This window comes from Prionailurus bengalensis, chromosome B1 (assembly GCF_016509475.1).
Source record: "Prionailurus bengalensis isolate Pbe53 chromosome B1, Fcat_Pben_1.1_paternal_pri, whole genome shotgun sequence".
Lineage (NCBI taxonomy): Eukaryota > Metazoa > Chordata > Mammalia > Carnivora > Felidae > Prionailurus > Prionailurus bengalensis.
The window spans coordinates 192,786-207,823 of NC_057344.1; the positions used below are offsets into that span (position 1 = coordinate 192,786).

General features: G+C 48.4%; 1 protein-coding gene and 2 long non-coding RNA genes across 8 annotated transcripts in view; 2 read left to right on the forward strand and 1 right to left on the reverse strand.

The window, feature by feature from the left end:
• Positions 1-379, forward strand: LOC122469783. Its single transcript, XR_006293673.1, has 2 exons — positions 1-139; positions 170-379. It is a non-coding gene; the product is annotated as an uncharacterized LOC122469783 (long non-coding RNA).
• LOC122469734 lies at positions 245-12,298 on the reverse strand. Its single transcript, XR_006293622.1, has 3 exons — positions 12,182-12,298; positions 11,306-11,407; positions 245-358 (listed from the first exon to the last, which is right to left on the reverse strand). It is a non-coding gene; the product is annotated as an uncharacterized LOC122469734 (long non-coding RNA).
• Positions 12,224-15,038, forward strand: part of LOC122469668 (zinc finger protein 501-like) — a 17,479-nt gene continuing 14,664 nt past the window's right edge. For 3 of the 6 annotated variants that reach the window (XM_043557153.1, XM_043557151.1, XM_043557156.1), the window contains exon 1: positions 12,226-12,331. The gene's annotated coding sequence lies outside the window, so the exon portion shown is untranslated. Of the gene's footprint in view, positions 12,332-15,038 lie in introns of all 6 variants that reach the window. The other 3 variants (XM_043557154.1, XM_043557155.1, XM_043557152.1) reach the window with 3 other exon arrangements.

Here is a 15,038-nt window from a genome sequence, read left to right on the forward strand (position 1 = left end):
AAAATGAACATTAAAAATTAAAAAAAAAATCGTTCTTGGCCATTGGGTTGGAAAGAATTCATTTCCACATTGGTGTCTACCTGCTGGTGCCTGTGCAGAATTTTCTAAGTATGTGCCAGAATCTGGGATGCTGTCGCAAGTCATCCTCTAGTAGCTGGGAAACAGAGAGGATACCCAAGGACCTCCTCGTGGTCCATCAACAGCCCCAGATAAAGAACACAAACCCAGAAGTCCAGACATGAGGGTGGCTGGCAGGAAGTGCAGAAAGGCAGTCAGCATGGAGACAGGGCTGTGGCCTGATGTTTGGTATAGGCAGGGCTTTGGAGACAGGCAGAAATGGATCCTAAGTCCAGCTTCCCTGGAAAACACATGCATGAACACATTTATATGAACCAAAATAAGAATTGTCTCTGAATGACAGATTGTTTTCAGATGAATTTTCATGCCCTATCCTATTTAGTGAATTTCTATTTTCAGCATTTTGGAAAAATCAACACATACAAATAGTAATCTAATATTTTTATAAGAGAGAAGTAAAATGAATTTCGCTCCTAGTGTTACAGCAAACACTCGGCACCCAGGAAGAGACAAGCAGCGTGCACTCGGGGAATCAGAAAAGACTTTTGCACCAGTGCTGGCCCCACCGAGTCACCTTCAAAAGCTGAGCACCCAGCTCATGTTTTACTGATCCTTTATAGATATGTGCTTCCGGGTTGGGCGGGACTAGGATAGTGAAGATTCTGGTTCCTGGAAGACAAAAGCATGCAAGACATCTAGCTGGCCATTTTTTTTTTTTTTTTGAATATGCTCTTACCAGCTTTCCTTCTCATTCCCGCCTCTTGATTCTCAAGCTGCTGTAGCAGACTTAGAGAAAATCATTTTGTGGGGGCAGGAAACCCTTTGCTGCCACAGGAGGAGGAGCGAAGACCATTCTGGCTTCTTCCTGCTGGGCAGGGATGTCGAAGAGAGGAATGTGACAGCTAGGATTCTTTGCCATCCGAAGGAGAGTAGTGACAGCTAGAATGGTCCAACTAAACCATCATCTGGAGTTTGACAGCTTCTAGGAGAGAGGAAACAAACCTGGTTAGCATATTAAGAATACAAGGATCAAACAGGAGGGCTATGAAAAGCATTAGGAGAAGACCAGCTAAAGTGAGGAGCCAGGATGCCTAATTCCATATGTTGCTCCAAGAGTTCCATGAGTCTGCTAATTCCTGCCTCCGTTTGTTGATTCACTCCCGTAGCTGCTGGACCGTATCTCCAACTACCCCTGATTGGTTGACACAGAAGCAACATTCTTCATTTAGGAAGAGACATAATCCTCCCCTTTCGGCAGTTAGCAGGTCCAGCCCTCTTCTGTTCTTCAAGACTACCGCTGCTAGAGAGTTTATTTGGTCTTGTAAAACCACCCGAGATTTGATAATCCATTCTATGTCATCTGTTAGGTCCTTAGATAATTTATGACAATAAGTGGTTGAGGAGACTATTTCTCCTATTCCAGTGCCCATCCCTGCCGTTATTCCTAAAGCAATCAGCAGGGGGATGACTTGAATGGCTCTTTTTGATTGAGTATATGCTGCCAAGGGTACTATAAGAGACCGATTGTTGGGAAAAATGTTTTTCTGAGGAGTGAGGAAGGCCATGTACAGATGCCCACCCAGTCGACCAGTAGACATAGGTAGGCATCTGTCCCACATACAAAGAGAAGCCCTGGGAGGGGTTGACACCAGGGATGGGTTGTGGGAAAATGAGTGAGTTCCTGACTGTCAAGAGTTTGATTGCACTGGCCAATGGTCAGATTGCCAACTGACTCTGTTCCCATTGTGTTTGCCAGGCACCTGGGAGCCATTTGGGACAGTTAGACTCCAGTTAGTACAGGTCTCACCATGTGGGGGTCTGGATCTTCAGTTAACAGGGTAACACTTACAGTTGCCTGTGTTATCAGAGTAGCTGCATAGCGGGTGTCCTGTGGACAAGCAGAGCCAGCAGGCTCTGGCCAGGCTGAGATTGATATCATTGAGGAGGTGATGGATTGCATTTAACACTTGGTCCAGACAGGGATCTAAGACAGGTGGTCTACCTGATTTATGTTATGCCAGAGGTTGAAGGGTTAGGTCAGAAGTGACACAACAGGCATGAGGAACATCAGGGCAGGTCCCCCAATAACGTTTTATTTTCATTTTTCCTGTCCAATAAGTTGTCCCATTTCTGGTACAAGGAGTGACTCTCCTGGTATCGAAACATCTTTTCAGCATGCAGGTGTACACGGTGGCACAGGGGCATGGTGGTAGTGTTGTTTTACCTATGTGGACCAGAGGAGCAGGGAAGGAATTGGTACAGGGGAGGGGTTGGAGCAAGAGTCAGGAAGGGCACAGGGGGAGGAATGGTCTCTTTAGGAGGCTGAATGGGGTAGCAGGCAGTGCAACCTTGTGCACCTGTAACATAAGTTTGTCCCTCATGAAGACAGTAGATGGGGTCCAGCGGTGGGGAGCACAGAGTGGCTCCTCAGGCCTTGAGGGACAAGGGGGAAATGATAAATCATGCATTTGCATGGCGTGAGTGAGAAGACTCCTTTTGAGCAGGTTAGGAACAGGAATATGTGCAACAAGGACAGGAGATAGGGCAATTCCATCCTGGGGTAGGAGACAGGTAATAAAGACAGAGAACAACGTGCAGTGAAGGACGTCAATCACAACTCAGATCATATAAATCTAAGGAGCATAAGAGATCCTGACATTAGTAAGTAGAAGGAGGCTAACAAGAGTTTGTGACTGAGATGCAAATCTGCAGAAGAAACTTGGGTAAGCCATACAGCAAAGAGTATAACAAGTATGGAAAGAGAAATAGGTAGGGGATGACATTGAAATTCGAGAACAATTTGCTATAGTTCATTTAAGTCATTTGGTGATTTCCTCAAGCTTCTGGTTACAGAGTTCTTACGTGTTGGCTGCAGGCTGCGTATCATCTGCTCTTTTCTTAAGGGTGATCTGTAGAGGATTATTCTGGTTAGCAGTTACTTTCCATTCCAGGTGGTTGTCAGGTGACAGATGGCCTGCCTTTACTTGAGAATGGTGGATCCAGATGGTTAGTCCTGCAACCTTGAGGGCTGGGTGTGGTTAGCACAACTAAATAGGGTCCCTTCCAGGTAGGTTTGAGTGGTTCCTTTTTCCAATCTTTTATCCGAACCTGATCCCAGGTTTGTGGGGGTGTACAATTATTCCTAGAGAAATGGGTATCCTGTCACCCATCTATGTATCTCAAATATAGTTTTCCCTAATCCTTGTAGTTGTTTTTGTATTTCCAAATTCCCTAGCTGTGTCAGGTCTCCCCTGAATTTGACTAGTGGAGGGGACCTTCCATATAGGATCTCAAATGGGGATAATCCTATTTTTGTCTGAGGTGTGCAGCATACTTGGAGAAGAGGTAGGGGTAGTATATCTGGCCAGGACAAGTTAGTTTCCTGACATAGTTTTGCCATGGCTGACTTAAGGGTCCAGTTCATAGGTTCCACCTTCCCTGAACTCTGGGGTTGGTAGGCTGCGTGTAAGTTCCATTGGATGCCTACGGTTTTGACTACTTTTTGCACCACCTCAGCCACAAAAGCCAGGCCACTGTCTGAGTCTATGGTTAATGGCATTCCATGTCTGGGGATGATATCCCTTGGCAGAGCCTTAGTTACTTCTCTTGCCTTTTTGGTGCGTGTGGGGTAGGCCTCAACCTAGCCAAAAAAACGTGCAGATGAATACCAGAAGAAATTTGTATCCTCCACTGGGTCTTATTTTGGTAAAGCCTACCTCCAAATCTTCGAAAGGTGCCTAACCATAGTATTTAGATCCCCATGGGCCAAGGGCGCCTTATTTGGCATTATTTTGAGCACAGAGGAGGCAGCATTAAAAGATCAAGGCACAGAGGGATGGGAACCAAGCAATTACATAGTAACAACTTACTAAGGTTTCAAGGGCAGTTTTTCCTAGGTGGGTGAGCTCATGCTGTTGGGAGAATCACCTGGTGGGCTAGCTGTTCCAGTATATAGACTCTTTGATCTGGAAGTACCCACCATCCTTCTTTTGTCTGCTTCCCTTTTCCTGTTGTGCCCATTTTGTTTCTTGGGTTGTGTACCTTGGGGAAGTTGGCAGTTCCAGAGCCAGCATGATTTTTGAGGATGTTGTTTGTTCTGTTGTTTGTTTAGCTGCGGTGTCTGCCCATCGGTTACCTTCCAACACTGAGTCTTTTCCTCTTTGGTGCCCCTTGCAGTGGATGACTGTTACCCCCTCAGTTCCCAGACTGCCCTTAATAGTTTTAGGATTTCTTCTCGATTTTTTCTTTTCCCCCTGCAGTCAAAAGTCCTCTCTCCTTATATAGAGCCCCATGTATATGTACAGTGGTGAAGGCAAAGCGCGAGTCAGTGTATATGTTGGCTCTTTTGTCTTTACTGAGTTCTAGCGCTCTCATTAGGGCCCACAGTTCTGCTCTTTGGGCTGACCATGCATGTGGAAGGACCTTTGCTTCTATGACATCAAAATCAGAGACTACTGCATAACCAGCATCTCTTGCCATCATTCATGAAGCTGCTGCTATCAGTGTACAGCATGAGGTCTGGATTTTGTAAGGGCTTGTCTGATAGGTCAGACTAGAACAGACTTCATCAAGTACCCCTACACAATTATGCTCTGGGGGCCACACCCCTGCAGGCAAGAAAGCAGTAGGATTTAGGGTTTTTATGCCTTCCAATCTTATTCATGGGTTTTCACATAGTAGTCCTGATATTGTGTCATCTGAGCATGAGTTAGCCAGTGTTGCCCTCTGGCATCCATCAAGGTAATAACAGAATGGGGAACCCTAATGTTTAGGTTTTGCCCCAACGTGAGTTTGTCTGCTTCCTTGATTAAAAGTGTGGTGATTGCCAGGGCCCTCAGGGGGCCATCCTCCCGCAACTGAGTCAAATTGCTTTAAAAGGTATGCCACTGGTCTTTGCCAAGGTCCAAATTCCTGGGTAAGAACCTCCAGGGCCACCCCATTGCTCTCATGTATGAACAGGTTGAAATCTCATGATACATCTGGGAGTCCCAAGGCCAGTGCCTCTGTGAGTTTTGTCTTTATGGTTTCAAATGCCTTTTCTCGGTTAGCACCCCAGAAAAGGGGTGCCCTTTCTTCCTCCTTTAGTGCCTTATAAAGAGGTGTGGCCAACTCCAAGAACGCTGCGATCCATATCTGTCAGAATCCTGCTACTCCCAGAAACTCTCAGATCTGCCGGTGGGTAGTGGAAACTGAAATGGCACAAACTGCCAGTTTCCCTTTGGCTCCCAGCATCTGTTTGTCTTGGGTAATTCTGAAGCCCAGTATTTAACTTCCTTGGCAAATCTGTGCCTCTTTCTTTGACACCCAGTATCCCACCTCTGCTAGTAGCCTGAGTAGGGCTCTGGTTCCCTCCCAGCATTGGGTCTGCATGGGACTGGCCAGCAGGAAATCATCCACATATTGGAGAAGGACACATCTTAGGTCCTGTCCCAGAAAACTGGCTAAGTCAGATGCCAGCACCTCATTGAATAAGGTTGGTGAATTTTTGAATTCTTGCGGCAGTCTGGTCCAAGTGAATTGTCCAAGTGAATTGTTCTTGCGGCAGTCTGGTCCCTGTGGTAGGGTTTTCCCATTCAAAGGCAAATAAGGGTTGGCTATTAGGCACTAGCTGGAGACAGAAGAAGGCATCCTTTAAATCCAGACATGTGAACCATCTTGCTTCAGAGAGTATGAGTCCTAGTAGAGTGTATAGGTTAGGCAATGCTGAATGCTGCATGATGACTGCTTCATTAATGGCTCTTAGGTCCTGTAAGGGCAGTAATCATCTGTCCCAGGGTTTTTCACAGGCAGCAAGGAGTATTCCATGGGGACTTGCATCGTTTTAGAAGTCCCCATTTGAGTAGTCTGTCCAAGTGTATCTGGATCCCCAGGCATGCCTCTCATGGGATCATATATTGGCATATTTTAACAGGTTGAGCCCCAGGCTTTAGGTCAATTAATATTGGGGGGTGGTTTTTTCCCAGACCAGGGGGGTTTCCTTCTGCCCAAGCTGAAGGGAATTCAGCTTCTAGCTTGGGGACCACAGTTGGCTCACCGGGAGGGGAAGTATATAATCTCCATTCCTCTTCCCGTGGTATTGTCAGGGACAAAATCATGGGTTGGGCCTTTTTATTTAGGCGCAATTTTATCTGTCCATCCGAAGTGAAGGCTATTTCTGCACCCAGCTTGGCTAGGAGGTCTCTACCTAACAGTGAGTCCGAGCAGTCAGGTAAATATAGGAATTCATTAACTACTTGGTAAGCCCCACCAGCTGGCATTGTCTGGGAACACAAAATGGCCTTTGGGTTTGCATCCCAGTGGCTCCTGCAATGATGACTTCTCGACCTGATAGAGGTGCCACCTTGTGTGTCACCACAGAGTGTTCGGCCCCAGTGTTGACTATTAAGTCTATTGCCTGGCCCCCTACCTTCATTTTGACCGTGGGCTCATGAGGGCCCAGTTGGATAGAGCCCAGTCTTTCCTAATCAGAGTCCACACCTGCCAGTCCTATCAGGTCAGCCTCAGGTGGTTCTGGTTGGTAGCAGTTGGGTGGAGCAGAAGTTTTTGGTTTTCTCATTTGGAGATTGGGGCACTCATTTTTTCCAGTGTCTAAATTCTTTGCAGTAGGAACACTGATCCTGTCCTGGAACCCTTCTTTTTTGTTCTTGAATCCCACGTGGTTTCCATGGGGGCCCTTCTGGAGGGGACAGTCGCTCCAAGGCCCCAGCCAGGAGAACTGCCTTTTGTTTCATTCTTCAGTCTGTCTCCTTTCTGGCAGCTCAATTCCAATTTACAAAAACCTTGTTGGCGATTTCCAATAGTTTCATCACGTTCTGTCCAGTGAATTCTTCCAATTTTTGGAGCTTCTGTCTAATGTCACTTTGGGTGTGTCCCACGAAGGCAGCATTGCCCATGTGCTGGTTTTCCAGGGCTTCTGGGTCGAATGGAGTGTAAACTCTAAAGGCTTCACATAATATTTCATAGAAGTCACCTGGGCTCTCTTCTGGCTTTTGTAGGACTTCAGATACCTTTGCAATATCGGTGGCTTTTTGGCCCCTGCTTTTTTTACCCCTTGGAGGAAGGGGAGTTGGTATCTTTCTAACCTGGCCCTTCCTGCTCCTGTGTTGGGGTCCTAGTGGGGCTCCTCTTTGGGCATATAGGCTCCCGTGTCCAAGCATCAATGTCTAGTTGCCCATCTGGTGCCTGAGTCTGTATACATTTTCTGACTTTGGTGAGAATTCATCAGTGCTCTTCTGCATTGAAAAGGGTGAACAGAAGCTGCGTACAATCGACCCAGGCAGGGCGGTGAGTCTGGAATATGGATTCTAAGAGATATATCATTGCCTGCAGCTGCGCAGAGTAGGGCGGGTGTGGTGTTTCCAGTTGAGGAGGTCAGTAGTGGAGAACAGTTGGCAGTAGAAAACCAATCCCCCTCTTGTAAGGTCCCACTGGGGCCTATTCTATGGAGACCCCTAGTCTCCCACAATGGCATCTGCACTGACCTTGAGGGCCTTGTACCTTGAGCTGCAGATCTAAGGCACCTTCCTACTGGTTCAAGTGTCCCTGGTTAGGGCAGACTGGCTGCTAGCGAAGGTGTGACTGACAGGGGTGGACTGTCAGGCAGGTAAGGGTCCCCTCCCTCCATTGATGGGCCGCTTGGGGCATTTGGTGGTGGAAATGGAAGGACTTCTTCTGAATTTTTTTGGAGGATGGGGGTGGTTTTTTCTGCTGTGAGGTCTTCTTAGGCTGTGCCACAAGACTTTACATTGTCCATTACTATTAAGGCAGAACTGGACCCTCCTTGGGCTTAGGCTATTTCCAACCACTGATCAATGTATGAGAATTGATCCAGGTGGCCGGGGTCTCCAGTAATTACTTTAAAAACAGCTCGGACTGTGGGGACATCTAGGGTGTCCTCAGCAGGCCAGCCTACACCAAACGTAGGCCATTCTAATTCAGAGAAGGTGCATAATTCCCAGGGGTCAATCTGACCCCATAGTCCCCTGAAAATCCCTTTTAAAAATTCTTTTTTTTTTTCATGTTCATTTTTGAGAGAGAGAGAGAGAAAGAGAGCACAAGCAGGGGAGGAGCAAAGAGAAAGGAAGAGACAGAATCTGAAGCAGGCTCCAGGCTCTGAGCTGTCAGCACAAAGCCCAATGCAGGGCTCGAATTCATGAACCGTGACATCATGACCTGAGCCGAAGTCGGATGCTTAACTGACTGAGCCACTCAGGTGTTCCCCACCTTTTAAAAATTCTTAGCCACTGGCACAAAAACAGACACTCAGGTCAATGGAAAGAATAGAGAACCCTGAAATGGACCCATAAATATATAGCCAACTAATCTTTGACAAAGCAGGAAAGAATATCCAATGGAATAAAGACAGTCTCTTCAGCAAGTGGTGAAGGGAAAACTGGACAGCGACATGCAGAAGAATGAACCTGGACCACTTTCTTACACCATACACAAAAATAAACTCAAAATGGATGAAAGACCTAAACGTAAGACAGGAAGCCATCAAAATCCTCAAGGAGAAAGCAGGCAAAAAAATCTCTTTGACCTTGGCTGCAGCAACTTCTTACTCAACATGTCTCCAAAGGCAAGGGAAACAAAAGGAAAAGTGAACTATTGGGACCTCATCAAAATAAAAGTCTTCTGCACAGCGAAGGAAACAATCAGCAAAACTAAAAGGCAACCAATGGAATGGGAGAAGATATTTGCAAACGACATATCAGATAAAGGGTTAGTATCCAAAATCTATAAAGAACTTATCAAACTCAACACCCAAAAAAACAAATAATCCGGGAAGAAATGGGCAAAAGACATGAATAGACATTTCTCCAAAGAAGACATCCACATGGCCGACTGACACATGAAAAATGCTCAACATCACTCATCAGCAGGGAAATACAAATCAAAACCACAAGGAGATACCACCTTACACCTGTCAGAATGACTAACATTAACAACTCAGGCAACAACAGATGTTGGTGAGGATGCGGAGAAAGAGGATCTCTTTTGCACTGCTGGTAGGAATGCAAACTGGTGCAGCCACTCTGGAAAACAGTATGGAGGTTCCTCAAAAAATTAAAAATAGAACTACCCTATGACCTAGCAATTGCACTACTAGGTATTTATCCAAGGGATACAGGTATGTTGTTTCGAAGGGGCACATGCACCCCAATGTTTATAGCAGCACTATCGACAATAGCAAAAGTATGGAAAGAGCCCAAATGTCCATTGATGGATGAATGGACAAAGAAGATGTGGTATATATATACAGTGAAGTATTACTCAGCAATCAAAAAGAATGAAATCTTGCCATTTGCTACTACATGGATGGAACTAGAGGGTGTTATGCTAAGCGAAATTAGTCAGAGAAACACATATATATGACTTCACTCATGAGAACTTTAAGATACAAAACAAGATGAACATAAGAAAAGGGAAGCAAAAATAACATAAAAACAGGGAGGGACACAAAACATAAGAGACTTTTAAAAAGAGAGAGCAAACAGAGGGTTACTGGAGGGGTTGTGGGAAGGGGAATGAGCTAAATGGGTAAGGGGCATTAAGGAATCTACTCCTAAAATCATTGTTGCACTATATACTAATTTGGATGTAAATTTAAAAAATAAATCAAGTAAAATGATAAGAAAACAAATTCTTAATCATACACTCCAAAACAGTTGGTTTTGAAATTTTCTCCCCATCTGTCCTGGTATCCTAGATGGGTAACTCCCAATGTATGGTGTCACAGGACATACACGAGGGAAGAGGTTGCTTCATCTACCTGGCCGCTCCCCTCACGGGGATTTAGACACTTCTTAGCATTGGCAGGCAGGTCAATATAAACCCCTGACTCGGATCAGGCCTCTGCGGACCTGATTCTGCCTTGAGTCGTATGAGGTCATCATGGAATTGCAGTGTAGGACCCACTCAGGCTCCGTAGTTGAGACCGTGGAGCACAGGCACTCACACATACATTCAGACAGATCGCAGACTTACACCCAGGACTTCCCTGTCCTATGTGGCAAGTGTGTGGCCTGGGAGGTGATCAAGCTCCCCCTCTGCCTCTAGGGTGGGGCTGAATGTGGTCCTGGGTCCCTGGGGACATTTACCCAATCCATGTCCCATCCTGGCAGAATTTTCTGATACCTCCAGGATTCCATTCAAGCGAAGTGATGGCCAACTATTGTCAGGCCCGGCAGGGGTTGGGGTCCAGTGAAATCCCCAGCAGTGTGCCTTCCTTTCCATCACAGGGGTCCACGATGAGTGGCCTCTCCGCTGGCTTCCCACAATGGTGACTGAAGGGGCCAGTATGGCTGTCGGCTTCCTGGCCAATGCACCAAAAATGTTACAGCAAATACTCGCCACCCAGGAAGAGACAAGTGACATGCACTCAGGGAATCAGAGGAGACTGTTTATTTCACACCGGTGCTGGCCCAGTGGTACCACCTCCAAAGGCTGAGTACCCGGCTTGGGTCCTACTGATCTTTTAGACATATCTGCTTCCAGACTGGACGGGACTAGTATAGTCAAGCTTCTGATTCCTGGCTGCTGGCTGATGCAAGAGACAAGCAAGACTGCAGAAGCCAAAAGCATACAAGGGGACTATCCAGGCTCAGACATTGAGCTGGCCCTTTTTTTATTATCTGCTGTTACCGGCTTTCCCTCTCACTAGGATATGAGTTGGATTACATAAGAAATAAGTATGATCATCATTCTAAAACATCCTTCTTGATATAAACAAAACTTGTAGTAAACATATAATGTGCCATTTGGAAACCACATCATAAGGAAATAAAACCCATGAGTATTTTTTTTACATTAAGTTTGATAGTTTCCATGCATCACTTGACCTAGTGATGACAAAAACCACGAGCTCTATGAAAGTGAGTTCTTGCTGCCCCTAAGTAACTGTTTCTAATGAATGATGCTAAATAAGGTATAAATATTATCTAATAAGGTTTCCACGACACATGACACATTATGTGTAACATAAAAACTTTGTCCTGACTGTTGGCCTATTGGTCTATCATATCTCACACATAGTAGATATTACTTCTTGAAAAGAAGCCTCATAAATTTCGTATTTATATTCCCATTCTAAAAATACTGAAACAAGCTCACTGCAGTCGTACCATATGAAAAACACATCTGAAGAAAAAAATGGATATTGTATGTATGGTACCATAGCAAAAACTGAATACCAAAATAGGATATTCACTCACTCCCTTTCACTTACTCCGTCGTTCCAGGTCCATTAGACAACCTACATCCTGTATTTCAGCTTCTTTTTCCAGTGGGCCACGGGAACAGGGAAAACAGCAGCCAGGGCATTTTGACCCTTCAGAGCCACCGGAAAAAAAAAAAAAAGAAAAAAGTCTAAGTCATGCCAGGAACCCCTCTCTGTGGTTACCGTGGACCCCCGCGAACTTCACCTATGCTCTGCCTGACTCTGGAAATATTCTAAGTGGCCATGAGGACCCAAGAGCCAGGTTACTTCAGGAGCACGGGAAATGCCACTGCCCCAAATGGGAATCTCAAGGGAAGCTTTCTAGGCCTGCCTGGAAAGGCTGCTGCAGGACTAGAAGGCGCTGAGAAGGTGATGCGCACACTGAAAAACGACAATAAATTTTATAAGTCCTGGGGGGCGGGGAGGGGCCGGGAACAACTTGTACCATCCCTGAACATTTGTACAAAAAGGACACAGGGAACTTGAAAATACAGTTGGAAACCTTAGCTCACAGCCAGCTCAGTCAAAAGATGACAAGAACGATGGGAGCTGCTAGACTAGTTCTGTTAATATAACAAATGATCAATATCCTCACGGAGTGCACATGAAATTGCTGTAAAATTGCTTAGGACCCAACAATATTTTCAAAATGTCACGAAGGCTGGGAAAGCACGGAGACCTCTAGCATGACCCTCACACAATACGGTTAAAAGGGAATGCATTTGGGATGTGCCCCCTGCTACCCACCCCCCCCCCCCCCGCCCCTCTGCCAGCCCTCCGCTGTTCCCGCTGGGTCGAGCCCGGGCACTCCCGTCCACTAGGACCGTTTCCCCCAGTGCACAGGACCCCCCACGTGGCATCCTCTAGGCTGCTCATTTTACTCACTCTCCCTTCGCGGTCGCCCGGCGTCTCCCTCCCGGGCTTTCTTCCCTCAAGTCGCCGCCCACTCGGCACTCGGCGACGGAACGGATGCCGTCTACGTCCTAGCAGCTCACTTTCCAGTGGGATATCGGGAATGTAGGCACACTCTGGCAGGTACGGCCGGGGGAACAGGTTAGGGACAGAACAGCACGAGGTGTCACACAACGGGGTGGTCCCCTCCCCCAGCCCGGGGCCCAGGGGCCTCGCCCACAAGGTGACCGCGAATGGAAGGCCTGGCGACGGCAGGGCCTCACTGCAGGAGGATGAGAATGGCTCGGAGGTGGTTCTGGGAGAGGAATGGGGTCAGGCCAATATCAGGGCCAGGGGCGGAGGCGCCGGCCCCGGGGGTAGCAGGGCGTGGGTGGAACGTGAAGAACAAGAACCCAGTTCGGAGGGAGGACATGGCGTGGGCGGGGACTAGGGAGGGTGAGCAGAGACCAGGAGGAGACGTCAGCGGAGGGGCGGGCCGGTCAGGGCGTAACCAGCGTGGGGCGTGACTTAGGAAGGTGGGCAAAGACAGGGATGGGCGTCAGCTAAAGGAAGGGGCCATCTTGGGGCGTGGCTAGCGCGGGACAGGGCCTAAGGAGGTGAGCAGAGGGAGGGGACGGAGACGTCCACTGAGGGGCGGGGCTGCTGTAGGACGTGACGAACGTGGGGCGGGGCATAGGGAGGGTGAGCGGGAACGGGACAAAAGCCGAGGGGTAGGGCCGGCGAGGACGTGAGCAGCGTGAGGCGGGGACTAAGGAGGTTGAACAGAGCCCAGAAGGGGACCTAAGCGGAGGGGCGGAGCCAATGCAAGAGGTGGGCAGAGCGAGGAGGGGCCTAAGGGAGGGTTAGAGGAACCCGGGCGTCAGCGGAGGGGCGGGGCGTGTCTAGGACCTGTCCAGCGTGGGGCGCGGCCTTGTGAAGTTGAGCGGGGACGGGGCGTCAGCAGCCGGGCGACGCCGGCCACCAACGTGGCCAGCGTTGGGCGGGTCGCAGGGAAGGTAAGCAGGGAGGGTACCGTAGGGGAACTAGGCGGCGGGTGTAGGACGTAGCCAGCGTGGGGCGGGGCCTAGGGAGAAAGAGCGGGGAAGAAGCGTTTGCCAAGGGGCCGGGCCAGCATAAAACGTGTCCAGCATGGGGCGGGGCTTAGGGAAGGTGTGCGAGAGCGGGAAAGGCACGTCATCTGAGGGGTGAGGCCAGTGCTGGACGTGGCCCCATTGGGGCGGGGTCTTGGAAGGCGAGGAGCGTCCGGGCTGTTGGGGAGGGGTCATCCCCCGCTCCGCCCAACCCTCCGGACCCGCCCCTCCTTCCATCCCACGCGCCAGTAGGTGGGTTGCTCCTCTCGGTTTGGGGGTGTTTCCAGTCCGAGGGAGCTGGCTGGTATTTCCCTAACTGCCATGACTGTTTCGAGCAGTTCCAGGTGAGACTCCGAGCCCTGGAGCCTCTTGCACTGAACGCGCCGATGTGTCCCCGTTAGGGTGACAAGTGTGTGTGTATCCCCTGTTGGCTGGACACACCGGGCTGCGAGCGCGGGTCTCGCGGGACCTCGGCGGCCGCGGCGGCCTCACTTGGCGCGGGATAATGGACCGAGCAGGGCAGGCAGGGTCTGTGCTAGTGGCGGAGATCCGGCGGGATAGGCTGGACGTGGCCCAGAGCAGAGGGTGCTCAGCGGGAGGCTGAGTGTACTGGACTTGGGGAGAAGCGTGGTTGCCACCGGGAATCGCCTTGGGTCGTTAAGTCTTCGTTGTATTGCAGCTTCACGTTTTCTTGGGCGACTTCCAGAATTATCTGAAGATTTTTTTTTTTGAGAAGTATGCGATATTCTTTTCTTTTTGTTGTATTTAGAGAGTGCAAGCGGGGGAGGGGCAGAGGGAGGGACAGAATCCCAAGGAGGCTGCACATCCAGCGCCCAACTATGCAGCTCTGGATGCCAGACCCTGGGATGATGACCTAAGTCAAAGTCAAGAGTCTGATGCTCAAGCCTCTGAACCACCCAGGCGCCCCGAGGTGTATAGATATTCTAATCACGGTTTTTATTTTAATGTTTTAAGTCGTTGGGATAATGAATGAGGCTTGTATAATTGGTACCATTTAGGAAGCGTATTTTGCTTTCAATTAATGAAAAAGCAATTTTTCAGTATGTGAGGACATTGGATATCTGAGGGATGTTTCTTGTTTGCCATTGTTAACCTTAAAAACAAAACTGCCACGGGGCACCTGGGTGGCTCAGTCAGTGAGTGTCAGACCCCTGGATTTCAGCTCAGGCCTTGATGCTACTAGGGTCATGGGATTTAGCCCCAGATCAGGCTCCACGATGAGCGTGGAGATTGCTTGGATTCTCTCTCTCCCTGTGCCCCTCTACCCTCCCCTGCGCGAGAGCGAATGCTCGCTCTCTTTCTCTCTTTCTCCCTCTGTCGCTCTCTTTCTCCCTCTGTCTTAAAAAAAAAAAAAAGTAGAACTGCCTGTTATTTTAGCAGCAACTGATGGGGTTATTTGGGAATGAATAAAAGAGAATTGCAATCCTGGACAAACAGGCTTTAGAAAAACTGTAGGGAAGCATGGGAACCAAGGGGAGGCTTGCTTTTTTAAGGAGAAAAAGGGTAATTTGGGAAGGTTGCTGTGAACAAAAAGTCCATTGGAGTAAACAGAGTTTGAAGTGTGGTGGCTTCTCACTGGCTGAACTGTTGTTCTGGGGGCTGAGGAAAATGTCTCTTCATCCTGCTGGACTTGTTGAGTAGTATCCACGTGCAAGGCCAAGTCCCCAAAGGGTCCAGTCCCTCTTCCTGTTGGGCCTGCAATTGACTGTGTGTTCTCGGGTGTGAAAGTTTTCCCTGCC